Source organism: Antechinus flavipes, chromosome 1, assembly GCF_016432865.1.
Source record: "Antechinus flavipes isolate AdamAnt ecotype Samford, QLD, Australia chromosome 1, AdamAnt_v2, whole genome shotgun sequence".
NCBI classification, from domain to species: Eukaryota; Metazoa; Chordata; class Mammalia; order Dasyuromorphia; family Dasyuridae; genus Antechinus; species Antechinus flavipes.
Genome location: NC_067398.1, coordinates 399,398,983 through 399,414,596, shown reverse-complemented (window position 1 = coordinate 399,414,596; position 15,614 = coordinate 399,398,983). Strand labels below are relative to the sequence as shown.

At 34.6% G+C, this 15,614-nt stretch overlaps 1 pseudogene; it reads right to left on the bottom strand.

The window, feature by feature from the left end:
• Positions 1–1,805: 1,805 nt before the first annotated feature.
• LOC127546067 (elongation factor 1-gamma-like) lies at positions 1,806–3,329 on the bottom strand (annotated as a pseudogene).
• Positions 3,330–15,614: the final 12,285 nt, after the last annotated feature.

The following is a 15,614-nucleotide window of genomic DNA, read 5'->3' as shown; positions in this document are numbered from 1 at the left end:
AGATGATATTTTGAAGATAGAGAATAGTATAAATCACTTCAAAGGTAACAAGAAATATATGAGAAGCTAGGGAAATGTATGGAAATGGATTGGCTTGATAGTATACCAATCAAAGAGACAGAGAGACTGAAATAGTATTATATGAGTACTCTATATCTCTGCCCTCTATCACTTCTCTGCCTCTTTCTGACTCCACCTTTGTCTTTCTGTCTCTGCCACTGTCTCTTTCTACCTCCGTCTTTGCTGCTGTCTCTTTGTTTCTCTGTCTTTCAGTATCTTGTCTTTGTATTTGTATTTCTCTCTGTGTGTACGTCTCTGTCTCTGTCTCTTTCCCTAGACAGTAAAGCAGCTTAAAGAATTTCATTTTGCCTAAATGATGTATTCATCCTTGAAGAATAGTTTGTCCTTTGTTCTCCAAGAAGACTGTGACATCAGGATTCTGATGCCATGATGTGCAAATGAATTGGATTTAAGTGAGGGAGAGCTATGCAAGTTCACTTTCCCTTCCATAGACCTGGGTCCTGTGGCAAGATATAGATCTTTTCAAGGCCTTCTGGATATGGCCATGAATGAAATGGGAGATTTTGGCTTTTTTCTGCTAAGATCCTCAAATGGTCTCAATTTAACAGAAGCAGCATCCACTCTGATTAAAACTAGATAGAAATTGAGGCAAAGAAGGTCCTCTTTACCCTAATACCCCAAAATGAAATTAAATATATAAATAAATAAATCTGGGAGGCAGAGAACCTCAGAGTTTCTGGTTAAACCAGAAATCATTGCTATTTACATTCAATCTGAATCAATCAGAACCCAAACAATAACCAAATAGAGCTTGGTTTAGAACCTATTTGTGGCCAATTAGAATTAGATTGATTTTGATTTAAGGTCTGGTCTTTAATAAATAAATCAAGTCAGTAAACCCCAAAATATGCTGGGAGGGTTCAGAAGTGCAAAAGAGAAAAAATGCTTTTAAGACCATCTGTTGGTATACCTATGGATACTTTATGTGGACAGAGGGAAGAAAGGAGGGAGAAAGGGAAAGAGAGGAAGGGATGAAGGAAGAAAAGAAAGGAAAGGAGGGAATAAGGGAGGTAGGGGAAAAAAAGGAGATAAGGACATGGTTGGTGTGGTAATGATTTAATACATTACAGGCTTAACATATGAGTATTTTTGCTTTAGTGAAAGAGAAGAAATTAGTATGGATTTTTCTATATCTTATGTTTAGGGAGAAGAGATTTCAATGGCAATAAATAATCAAAGAATGTACATTTTAAGCTAGAAGAGAACTTTGAATAGAAATTTCATGTAGTGAAAACAATCTCAGATATTTGAAGTATTTTTGGAAGAGTCCTTTAGCTGGTGTCTGAAGCAGAATTTGAATTCAGGTATTCTGACCCTAAGTTCAGTAGTCTATCCAATAGCCCACCTCAAGAATCTGGAAGTTCTTTGTAATGAACCATTCAGGATACTGGGAAAAATACTTGCAGTTTAAATAAAATGTGGGGATTTTCATTAAAAAATGAATATATACATATTAATAACTAACAAACCAACTTTTCAAAACTGATTAAAAGATGAAAGAAAGGGTATTTAAGAAGAGTGAACTTTAGACTGAAAAACTGAAACATGATTGATAGGAAGTTGAAGTCTAAGATAAAGATATGCTAAGTGAGCTTATGACAGGTTTTTGTTGAGATCAAGCTATCTGGCTTGGATGATCTACATCTTTAAGAATAGAGAGAATTATGAGAAGTGATTTCTGAACCACTGTAAAGGATCACGTTTTTAAAAAAAATTTTCTGTGTTCAGTTTTGTTTAATGTTGATGGGCACTTCTTGTAGAGGAGAAAATAGGCAGCTAGGTGGTAGCAGAGCAGGAATTTCACTTGAAGATTTTGCCCTGATTGAAGAGTTTGTCTGGGCCTCCTCACTGCTAATGCAGTTCTTACACCATGAACAAGACTCATAATTGACCTACCAGTCTGTACTGAGCTGGAAGGCCAGTTTCTGGTCCTAGAAAACCCAGACTCCAGAAATGAAGCTGCTATTGTTGATGCCAAAAAGGATGAGAGTAGCAAAGATGCTCTTCCTCATTCTGCTGGAACATTGAGATGATGAGATTGCTACTCATGAAGCTCTGGCTAGGATCCTGGGGCAAGTGGGACCACTATGGCGTACTCCATATCATGGGACCAGCCTTTGCTGTCAAAGTGCTCCCAGCAGGACCACCATCACAATGTTCTCGTTGAAGTACTTTTTATTAAATTCATCCAATATGAATATGTTTTTGGGTAGGTGGATAAAGGGATCCTTGGTCTTGGGCTCTGCAACCCACACCTGCTCACACTTAACCATCTCCTCAGGGTCAGGGGCTTCTGGCTCCTTTTCTTCCTACTGCTCCACCTGGGCCTTCTGCTTTTCTTCTCATTGCCCCTTTGCTTTTTGGAGGTCTCCTTCTTAAGCTAACTCTCAGCAAACTTTTAAAATATCAAACTGTGCCATTTTCTCACAGAGCTTCACCTCTCCTCAAACCCTCAGAACTGGGGTTGGTAAATGAGGTGAGGAACTAGCAGCCGGTGTTGGGAAAAGTCTGCCAGAAAGACCTCTCTAAGACCCACTTATACAACCACAACAGCCAGAGTCATTTGCTCCCCTAACAGAAAAATCCGACTTTTCAAGTGGGCGTCCAAGATCTCCAGCACTCACTCCACCTTTTTTTTTTCTTTTTTCTTTTTTTTTTTTTTTTTGCATTCTTTGTGGCCTGCTTGTTACGATCCATGATGTCAAGTGTGGGGAAACACCCAGGCACTGGCCCACAGAACAATGTCTTTGTCAGCAAAGCTCAACCACTGGATCACCTAGGCAGCTGCCTCTGGTGGAGAACCTACAATGTCTATATTACTCACATGGTGTGCAAAGGCCTTGTTTTCAAGTCCACAAAACAAAAAGCTCAAATGTTGGAATCTTGGCAACAGGAAATTTTCAGAGAATTCAGTAGTGCAATTGGTCTGGCCAAAGTGGAAGTGAGGAGATGAAGAAAGCACATGGATCTGGGTCCCATTGTACTGTGAAGCAATGAGGGCCTTAAAGGCCAGCCTGTTTTTAGGGTACATGTACAAGGTCTCCACTACCATGGTGATTCTACAGAGAAAAGGGTGGGAACATCAGTGCTGTCACAAAGCCAAGATCATTGTTTTTTTGTTTTTTTGTTTTTTTTTTTAAGTGATAAATAAAATAAATATCATGGGACCAAAGAAATGCAAATGTTATTCTGATTAGAAAAGGAATGAAGGGAGGAAGGAAGGAAAGAAGTTAGGAAGGAAGAAAGATAAGAAGGAAGAAAAGAAAGTAAGAAAGAAGGAAGGAAGGAAGGAAAGAAGGAAGAAAAGAAGGAAGGAAAGAAGGAAGGAAAGAAGGAAGGTAGGAAAAAAGGAGAAGATTACCAAAACTGTATATAAAAATTAACTAAGATGAGCCACTAGTAATCAGATAAATGCAATTTATAAGAACCCTGAGGTTCTGTCTCATAGAAATCAAGATTGGTAAAGGTCACAAAAAAACAAAGAAAAGAAAATTGCAAATGATGGAAGGACGTCAGAAAAATAGGCACAAATATGTCCTGTTTTTGCAATCAAAAATTTCTCTACTTACTCTGGAAGGTAATGTGGAACTGATAATCATCCAATTTTGTATATTCTTTTGCCTGAAAAAAATCAAGAACATCTTATAGAATAATGACCAATTTGTTCATATTTAATTAGACTCTAAAGAGATGCGATGATATATGTGACAAATGACTGTAATTTTTTGTTTGTTTTGTTATGTTTGTGTTTTTGGTAGAGAGGTTCTTTTATTAATGAGACAACAGTTTTCAAAACATTACACTTCCTTTCATTCCTCTATTTCTCCTTCAAGAAATTGCCTTTAAGTATTTCCATTTACTCCACAATAAACCTATCCATAATCAGTTTCAGATTAGAGAAAGTTTTCTTCAAATATCTAGAAATATATATAAATATATATATTTACAGACAGACATACCTGCCACTACATGTATATATTATAACATTATTAGTAATATTTAGAAATAAATATTTAGTAATAAATATTAAATAATTAGTAATAAAATTAGTAATATCCTATAAGCAACAAACATTTAAGTTTGGAAAGAAAGAAAAAAAATGAGGAAGAAAATTTTCAGCATGCAATGTTGAAAAACATTTAATAATTTTTTTCCAATAATTTTTGAAGTTTACCTCAACCTCTAGCCCAACATCTTATTGATTTTTCTTTTTTTTTTTTTTTTTTTTTTGCGGAGGCAATTGGGGTTAAGTGACTTGCCCAGGGTCACACAGTTAGGAAGTGTTAAGTGTCTGAGGCCAGATTTGAACTCAGGTCCTCCTGACTTCAGGGCTGGTGTTATTGATTTTTCTAAGAGAAAAAAATGGGAAATTTGTATTCCTTTTTCAGTGAAATTTTACATTCTGATTTTCTGTCAAGTAGTATTAGTCATATTTGTTTTAACATTTTATCCAGATGAAATGGGCAATCAATTTTTTCATGAATTTCAGGTTTTCAATTTATTTTTAAAAGAGATACTAAACGTTTATCTCTTCTACAATTCCTCTTTTGGTTACTTATTTCCTTATGAATCTATCAAAGATAATTATTTTCTGCTATTTTATCCCTTAGAATCCCATATATTGCAATTTCTCATTGTTAAAAATCATTAAATAATACATCTGAGACTGACTTTAAAATGGTATTTTCATCTTATAACATGAAACCCATTAATTATATGCATCTCTTTAAGTCAACTTCTTACTGTGCCATGATCTTTTTGTGACTATTCTCTGTAGTGTGCTACTTTGGAAGATAATTATAAAAGGAACTTAGAAATCGCTTCATATCCTAACAAGAGTTTTAATGTCATAAAAATTGCATATAAATCATATTTTCATATAATCGTTCATTAATTAGCTTATTTAAAAGAGTGGCTTCTATTTGAATAAATCAGTATAGTATCAGCTGAGTAAACTTATTTTACTGTTATATACATAAGAGAGTTAGAGAAATATTGTGTCACTTAAAATATTATATTCCTACTTGAAAACTTCTAATTTACAGACAGTTATGTAAGCTATTAATAATCACTGAATCTAATCTTATTTTTATATAAATTCTTTCCATTGTCATAAATAAACTGGATCCATTTCTTCACAACATGCCTATCCTTTCTCTGGAATGTGTCAAAAGAAGTAGGCAAAACGTATTGAAAGCATTCCTGGTTTTTGCATTTAAAATCCATTCAACTTGCTTGCATTACACACTTAGCTTGTGTACTGCACTGTATAAAACATTGGGGATATAAAAAAACCAAATAAATAAATAAATAAACAAATGATTTGGTAGATTAATTAAAGAGCTCTTCCTGCCTCAGTGAGTCTTGAGCGCTATCATTAACCTAGCAAAGGACATAGATAAGCTTCTAGTTTTATCACTCTCTCCTATATGCGTTAGTAAAGAAGCAAAGTCAAAAACAAAAATAGTCCCTGCTAAGAAGTCTACATTAAAGAAATTCTACACTTTGACTAACAATTATAAGACAATATGACTAGAGACAAATTAATGGGTCCATAAAAGGCTTTTTTTTAAACAGTTGGTTCATGACTTGAGTTTTGCAGAACACTGCTGATTTTAAGTGACAAAAATGAGAAGGGATTGCATTTCGAATTTAGAAATCAAAATCAATACTGATGCAGAAATGACACATAGTAAATGGGAAAATGAATTATCTAGAAAACTGCTGGAACTATATACCAAAAAAGGAATAGCTAATGCATGTGAACAACTTGAAAAGTACTCAGGGAAAGTCTGTTACACCATGGTGAAAGCGAAACAGAATCGGGTACAGACCATGTCAGCATCATGCCAGTCTTAGGATACCAGGAACAGAATTCAGCATGATGGAATCAGTGGCAGCAGTGACAGTTTTCAGACCTCTCATTCATCAGATACCAAAGTCAACTTAGAGGCTGGCAGGAAAGATTTGCCACACTTGGGTGAGAGTAGAGTATAGTCTATTGCATTCTGAGCCAGCATAGCTCTGGCCACAGAAAATTAGAACTAAGACTTAGGATCCACTGAATCAGCAGTAGCAGAAGAAGAATAAGCGTATGTCTCGGCCCATACATACTAAGGGGATTGGTCTGAAGGAGATCAGAGGAGTCTTGGCTAGCACTCAGATAGCACTCTGTTGATTTACCATATTCAACTTCAAGATGCAATCTTAGCTCACAATCCCATGTTGATAAAGCATCTTACTACACTGAAACTTATAGCACAGTCATAGTTCCAAGGCAAAAAAGAATGGTTATGGTCACTCACAAATCTAAGCAAAGGCCACTGTGCACAGACCCACTTTTCCTTGCATCATCTCAGTTTTGAAGAATTGAAAACTTACAGGTCCCTAGATGTCCAAAAACAGCTGCACTTTGTACCTTGAAAGTGATATTTATATCCATCAATATTGGATCTTAATAGAATATTTAATGATTTGTATCATGTCTATTTAAATGTCTATCAGGCTTCTTTTCTCATTAAATCTTTACAACAAATATGAGGACAGTGAACGCCTAAGTTCTTAAGAAATCAGCCTATGCCTGGTAGTTGATATGGTCACTGAAACACAATTTGTGAGAATTATTGTCTTGGCATGCATCATATTTTATGTCCAGAATATTATGGTTATTAATGATATAGAATTCTTACAAGAGAAAACATGAACTACAGAAGCCTTGGTAATTCACCAGAATAGCTTTATTAAACATTGAGATGATTGATTAATGTTTATTTAATAATGAGGTCATTCTTAAACTTTTATTTCTAAAGAATCTAAACCTTTATTTCTAAAGAATCTAAAGAGTAATTAACTTTCCTAACAATAAGACTAAAGAGACGACTTTAATTTAGCATTTTATAAGAAATCAAATTATCATTTTAAAATTTAGACCATAACTTGACATTTTAAAATGCTGAAGTCTGAATGAAAAAAATATATAGTGAAGTTTTGCATTATATTACAGTGAGGTATTGAATTAGTAAAAATAACTAAAAGTATTATTTTATTGTTGGCACAACATAGTTTTTAATGTAGGTAACCACATTTTCCATGTTGATTTAAAATCAAACAAGAACTTAATCATAAAATTTGAATTACAATGTTGACCTTTAAAACTCTAGTGGGGGGGGGGGAAAGCATTTTAGTGATGCCCTGAATAATCTTAATGTTTTGATTTGTGAATGAAAGGATTGGTTTACAAAACTCATACATGTATATCTTAGAATGTTTCAGAACACTAAGATATCTAGTAGTATTAATTTGCAATAAGAGATCAGATTTTGAAATCTACTTGTCACCTAAGGAATTATCATGCTTAATATGCACGAAGTTCCCTAGATCTTCAACAACCTACCTATCTAGAATTCCTCAAAATGAATAGATGATAGATAGATAGATCTTTAGATAGATAGATAGATGTGATAAATAGATATAGATAGTTAATCTACTAAAATATATTATACCTCATAAAGTAAAATGAAATTATATTATATATAAATATATAGATAAATATATTCTGATCACATGCAAAAACATAAGGTTTTTCAAAAATTACTTTTGGTCAGATTGTGTTTCATAATACATTTGTTTGACTATGTGAATTGCTTTAAAAAAAATTAATCAATTTAGAAAGAAATAAAGAATTTTTATATGGAAGATCAGGGTAGTGGAAGTTGTAATTTGTGGGCTATTCTGTCCTGAAATTTCACTATCATGATGTGAAAATGTTCTTTGTCAAAGAAGATTGACAACCTATCTCTAACCAATAGTCTTGAAAATTGTATGAGGACATATGGAAGGAGAAAGGAATAAGATTTAGTTGCTTCATATTTAATAAATTTAATATGTTATTATATATAGGTAATGTTTCTTTCAATTGTAAAATACCATGAAGCAATGGCCACATGCAGGCATAAACACCAGTAATAAAAAAATAAAGATGAGGCTTTTAACTGTGTCAAAATCTTGACAATTATTTTTTCTTAACTTAAATTCCTCTTCCATTTCAGCTTAATAACCTACATTAGCCAGCCTTGATCTCACTAAGGGTTGGGAAAAGGAGGTAACTCTGGGCCTGTGTGATAGTTGTCAAGTGCCTAAATTCTTCAGATAAAAGATATATTAGTAGAAATACTAATAAACATTTTTATTATAATTGGTCTAACTGTGCTTGTTTGCCAGCTTTAAAAGCAGAGAAATAAAGTGTCTGTTTTCATCTCCAAGCTGACCCAAAAAAGCACTTGGAGCTTTTGGAAACAGTGTAGAGAATTTGGGAAAGCCTTTCAAGTGAAGTGATTTTTATTTTTAAGAACAATCATGAAAGCAATGAGGGTTGACCCTAAGTAAAGAGCCAGATAAAGATGGTAATTTAGAGCATTAGAGTTCCAAGGGAATGAAATTGAATGATAAGTGTCTAGTTCAGGTTAATAGCAATGCAATTAACCAGACTGCCATGGAGTCTCAGCAAGACTGATTAGAGTAAGATCATTATTGAAATGGGTAGATGAAAGCAAATGTCATAATTCTATTGTTGTAGTTCCCATTCTTAGTAACATCAGGAAATTGTATGCCTTTCATTTTTATATTTAAATTTTAATGGTTTATATTTTCCTATTGTCTTTTGATAGCAGTTTCACTATTATCATCAAACAAACATTTTAATGTGTTTCTTGCGAATATTATACAGTCATGATATAATGCCTGAAATGAGATGCGATAGCTGCTTAATACATCCTCTGTCAATGTATGATTGCCCTTGTAGTGTATTATTTATTGTGTCCAAACATATTAGCAGGATCTTTCACAGTGATTCTATATTACCCTTGACAAAAATGAAGACCAAGTTTAGTGTTCAGATAGAATTCATGTTTCTGGATTTGTTGACATTTTAAATTCAAATGTCAAATGTAATAGTTATGCAAGAGAAGGTTTCTATAATGAACAGAACAAATGAACTTTTCAGAGACAATTATGGCTTGTGTATTAATAAATTTTAAGCCTGGAGAAGACACTGAGAAAAGTTACATGATTTTTTTTAAGTCTTTTGTGGAAAGTCCACCTAAAATTGTGTGTAGGGACTCACTCACTCACACTCTCCCCAAAAGCCCTTCAAATACTTTTTTTTTTTTAAATAGCCTTTTATTTACAGATTATATGTATGGATAACTGTACAGCATTGACAATTGCCAAATCTCTTGTTCCAATTTTTACCCTCCTTCCTCCCACCCCCTCCCCCAGATGGCAGAATGACCAGTAGATGTTAAATATATTAAAATATAAATTAGATACACAATAAGTATACATGAACAAACCGTAATTTTGCTGTACAAAAAGAATCGGACTCTATATTGTACAATTAGCCTGTGAAGGAACTCAAAAATTCAGGTGTGCAAAAACATAGGGAATGGGAATTCAACGTAATGCTTCTTAGTCATCTCCCAGAGTTCTTTTGCTGGATGTAGCTGGTTCAGTTCATTACTGCTCCATTGGAACTGATTTGGTTTATCTCATTGCTGAGGGTGGCCAGGTCCATCAGAATTGGTCATCATACAGTATTGTTGTTGAAGTATATTATGATCTCCTGATCCTGCTCACTTCACTCAGCATCAGTTCGTGTAAGTCTCTCCAGGCCTTTCTGAAATCCTCCTGCTGGTCATTTCTTACCGAACAATAATATTCCATAATGTTCATATACCACAATTTATTCAGCCATTCTCCAATTGATGGGCATCCACTCAGTTTCCGGTTTCTAGCCACTATAAACAGGGCTGCCACAAACATTTTGGCACATACAGGTCCCTTTCCCTTCTTTATGATCTCTTTGGGATATAAGCCCAGTAATAACACTGCTGAATCAAAGGGTATGCACAGTTTGATAACTTTTTGAGCATAGTTCCAAATTGCTCTCCAGAATGGTTGGATGTATTCACAATTCCACCAACAATGTATTAGTGTCCCTGTTTTCCCACATCCCCACCAACATCCCACATTATCTTTCCCTGTCATTCTAGCCCATCTGACAGGTGTGTAGTGGTATCTCAGAGTTGTCTTAATTTTCATTTCTCTGATTAATAATGACTTGGAGCATCTTTTCATATAGATAGAAAGAGTTTCAATTTCTTCATCTGGGAATTGTCTGTTCATATCCTTTGACCATGTATCAATTGGAGAATGGCTCGTTTTCTTATAAATGAGAGTCAATTCTCTATATATTTTAGAAATGAGTCCTCTATCAGAACCTTTGACTGTAAAAATATTTTCCCAGTTTAATCTTGTCTGCATTAGTTTTATTTGTACAAAAACTTTTCAGTTTGGAATAATCAAAATTTTTTATTTTATGATCAGTAATGATCTCTAGTTCTTCTTTGGTCATAAATTCCTTCCTCTTCCACAGGTCTGAGAGGGAAACTATCCTGTGTTCCCCTAATTTATTTATAATCTCATTCTTTATGCCTAGGTCATGAACCCATTTTGACCTTATCTTGGTGTATGGTGTTAAGTGTGGGTCGATGACTAGGTTCTGCCATACTGTTTTCCAATTTTCCCAGCAATTTTTGAAAAACAGTGAATTCTTATCCCAAAAGCTGGGGTCTTTGGGTTTGTCAAACACTAGGTTGCTATACTTATTGACTGTTTTGTCCTTTGAACCTTTGTCCTTTTCCACTGATCAACTAATCTATTCCTTAGCCAATAGCAAATGGTTTTGGTGACTGCTACTCTATAATATAATTTTAGATCTGGTACAGCTAAGGCACCTTCATTTGAGTTTTTTTCCATTAATTCCCTTGAAATTCTTGACCTTTTGTTTTTCCATATGAATTTTGTTGTTATTTTTTCTAGGTCATTAAAATAGATTTTTGGGAGTCTGATTGGTATAGCACTAAACAAATAGATTAGTTTAGGTAGTATTGTCATCTTTATTATATTTGCTTGCCCAATCCAAGAGCATTTAATGTTTTTCCAGTTGGTTAGATCAGGCTTAATTTGTGTGAAAAGTGTTTTGTAGTTTTGCTCATAAAGTTTCTGATTTTCCCTTGGCAGATAGATTCCTAAATATTTTATACAATCAGCAGTTACTTTAAATGGAATTTCTCTTTGTAACTCTGACTGTTGGATTTTGTTAGTGATATATAAGAATGCTGATGATTTATGTGGGTTTATTTTGTATCCTGCAACTTTGCTAAAGTTATTGATTGTTTCTAATAACATTTTAGCAGAATCTCTGGGGTTCTCTAAGTATACCATCATATCTTATTGGGAATGGTTGCAATTTTTCCCCATTACATATGATGATTATTGATGGTTTTAAATAGATGCTACTGATTATTTTAAGGAAAAGTCCATTTATCCCTATACTCTCAAGTGTTTTTAATAGGAATGGATGATGGATTTTATCAAATGCTTTTTCTGCATCTATTGAGATGATCATATGGTTTTTGTTAATTTGGTTATTAATAAGGCTGATTATACCAGTAGTTTTCCTAATATTGAACCAGCCCTGCATTCCTGGTATAAATCCTACTTGATCATGGTGTATTATCCTGGGGATGATTTTTTGTAGTATTTTTCCTAATATCTTATTTAAGATTTTAGCATCAATATTCATTAGGGAGAATGGTCTATAATTTTCTTTCTCTGTTTTCAACCTACCTGGTTTAGGTATTAGTACTATGTCTGTATCATAAAAGGAATTTGGTAGGACTCCTTCATTCCCAATTTTTTTCAAATAGTTTATATCACATTGGGGCCAATTGTTCTTTAAGTGTTTGGTAGAATTCACATGTAAATCCACCTGGTCCTGGGGATTTTTTTTTTTAGGGAGTTGATTAATAGCTTGTTCTATTTCTTTTTCTAAAATGGGACTATTCAAGCAATTGATTTCCTCCTCTATTAATCTAGGAAATCTATATTTTTGGAGGTAGTCATCCATTTCACTTAGGTTATCAAATTTATTGGCATAAAGTTGGGCAAAGTAACTCCTTATTATTTCTCTCATTTCCTCCTCATTGGTGGAAAGTTCTCCCTTTTCTTTTTTAAGGCTACTAATTTGACTTTCCTCCATTCTTTTTCTAATTAGATTTACCAAAGGCTTATCTTTTTTATTGGCTTTTTCGTAGAACCAATTCTTAGTTTTATTAATTAGTTCAATAGTTCTTTTTACTTTCAATATTATTAATTTGTCCTTTTAATTTTAGAATTTCAAATTTAATATTTGATTGGAGAGTTTTAATTTGGTCTTTTTTAAAGTTTTTTTAATTGCAATCCCAATTCATTGATCTTCTCTTTCTCTGTTTTATTCAAGTAAGCCTCTAAGGATACAAAATTTCCTCTTATTACTGCTTTGGCTGCATCCCACAAATTTTGGTATGATGTCTCATCGTTGTCATTATCTTGAGTGAAATTATTAATTGTGTCTCTAATTTGCTGTTTCACCCAATCATTCTTTAAGATGAGATTGTTTAGTTTCTAATTACTTTTTAGTCTATTTACCCCTAACTTTTTGTTGAATTTAATTTTTATTGCATTGTGATCTGAAAAGAAAGCACTTATTATATCTGCCTTCTTGCATTTAATTTTGAGGTTTTATGTCCTAACATATGGTCAATTTTTGAATAGATTCTATGAACTGCTGAGAAGAAGGTATATTCCTTTCTGTCTCCATTCAATGTTCTCCAAAGATCTATCATATCTAATTTTTCTAATATTCTATTTACCTCTTTAATTTCTTTCTTATTTGTTTTGTGGTTTGATTTGTCTAATTCTGAGAGTGAAAGGTTGAGATCTCCCACTATTACAGTTTTGCTGTCTATTTCTTCTTATAACTCTCTTAACTTCTCCTTTAGGAAGTTAGATGCTATACCAATTGTTGCATATATGTTTAGTATTGTTATTGCTTCCTTGTCTATGCTACCCGTTAGCAAGATATAGTTTCCTTCCTTATCCCTTTTAATTAGATCAATTTTTGCTTTTGCTTGATCTGAGATAAGGATAAGCCCTTCAAATACTTTGAAATAATGTCTCAAAACACCTTTTCAAGAATGGCAAAACCCATAAAAAGATGGAGTGAAACAATCCAACTGAAAACAACTTAGAAGATCTGCAGGAAAGTTCTGTGGTATCAGAAAAGCGTGGGAGTACAATCCAGCACAGGCTATATCAATTCAGATCTGGACCCAACAAACCAGCAAGTGACCCGTCCAGCGGGTCATCAAAGTGCGGGTCCCAAGACTGGAATTTGTCTGTAAGGCTATGCCTGAAACATAATGGGGTTAGAAATGAGGAGGGAGACCAGTTGGGGTGAAACAAAGTCTCAGTTTAATGAGTGAAGAGGGTCTAGTTAAATACATTTCTGAATGGGGGGTAGCAAAGTAAAGAATGTCACACCAGATGTGTGGCAGACATCCTGGAGCCTAATTGTTATCTTGCACCTGGGCTGATAGGGCCAATTTTCTGGGACACACATCATCTTGTCTCAGGAGTTTAGGGTGTATAGTTTGTTTACGATAAGGTTGTAGCTTCAGAATTTATGTGCAGGCGATTACATTCTTCTTTAGCTCTTTGATTCCAAGGACATGGTCTCTGGCATGTCCCCCAAGGACATGGTTTCTGGCAAGCAAGAACTTTCAGGGAAGATGAAGGAACAAGTCAGTAACATCTTAGTGCTGGGCCTTGCCTCTCATTTCCCTGAGTCAATCTATATTATGAGGCCCAGTGGAAGCCCTTGTGGCATTTTGAAAATAAGGTTTTAGATTTTCTCTCACCCTGTCTTCTAACTCTATCTCTTTACCTACATTGAGTTCTCAGATGTCCAATTTTTCCACACTGAAAGCATCAACAACTGTCTCTAGAAGTCCCTTGCCAAGAAGAACCCTGTCTTCCCATGTTCATCATAGTCTGGGTATAATAAGCATTTGTGCCCACTGTGGCACAGCATCTTATGATCTCCTCTAAAAGAGCATCTTTGTGTAGTCCCCATATAATTCTTCTGCAAACATCATTGGCATTTCCTTAGCCAGTTGTCTTTTCATAATTCTTGTAGCTGCATTTTCTCTAATGCTTCTGTGACAGCTGTTTGCAAACATCCTACAAAATCAGCAAAGGGTTCATGGGGACCATGCTCTATTTTTGTGAAGGCTTCCCCTCGATCTTCTCCTGGGAGGGTACCCCAAGCTTTTAGAACAGCAGTAGCAATTTGTCCATATGCTCCTATGGGGTAATTAATCTGTGCTGAATTCTCTGTATACTAACCTTCACTTGTTAGTTAGTTAAAAATGATGTGTACATTAACTCCAGTTTGCTTATTGCATTGGGCTTGAATCCTACATAATTCATGATACTCCAAAAGCCACAACAAGTTTTGTCCATGTTCTAAACATGTCCTTGCTATGGATTTCCAATTACTGGGGGTTAAAATTTCATAAGCCAACCTTTCTAGTAACATCTTAACATAAGATGATGAAGCCCCATAAAGAGTGCAACCATTTTTCAAATCCTTAATTTTTTCCAGATCAAAAGGAATGGATCTTCCCCTTTGTTGATCTGAAGAGTTAAGCTCTTTAATCACAGGGTATGTATTTATTAAATCAGATACATCCTGTCCTTCTTTTTTTAGTTTTAACCAGTCCAGTGCCCTTTGTAATCTTGTCATAGGCTGCTTCATAGGTAGTGCTGGTTGTATCACTGCCTCTTCCCCTCCTTCGAGAATTCTCCCTTCACCCTTGAAGGGTTGAGGGAAGTAGGTTAGAGGATGGGCAATGCTCTTGCTATAAAGTAGTACACTCAGCATTGTACTTAACTCCGGTCTTGTCTAATTCTTCATCCTTTTCACCTAATTTGTTTGGATCCTCACCCTCCTGCTCTTTCTTCTTTTTTCTTATTCTAACACTTATATAATTTCCTAAAGCCAGTTGTATTAAATTATATGGATAAAGTGTTTCTTTGGAAATTGAGTCAGGTCCATTTTCATTGTAGAATTGATATAGTTGCTCTCCTACTAATTTCCACTCCTCTAGATCCAATTCTTTTTCCATAGAAGACCAAGGAGATGTGCATTGTACTATTTTTAAAAAGTTCAGTGATCTGCTCCCAAATTATAATCAAACCTTGGCTTTTCATAAGTCTGGCAATGCTCTCTACACATTTTCCTTGAATTGGAAAAGAAGGCTGTTTTCTAAACATCTGACCGATTTTAGCTGAAGTACTACTTTAGTCCTTTAACAAAGTTTCCTTGTCTATTTTTGTACTCACCCTAATTTGTGGGTCGAGGAGACTTTTCCACTAAAATCAGGATCAGAGACCTTTTCACTGAAATCAGGATTGTGTCTGTCCCTGTTTAGGTGCCAAAATGTAATATTCTTCTCTAAAATGTAATATTCTCTTGTTGGGGGTTTCTTGCCATCTCTGGAGGCAGCCTTCCTTTCAGTTCAGTAATTACTGCATGAGTAGCCAGGGGTTAAAATCCAAATCCTCTATTGCCTTTTTCTAAGTCTTGTTTC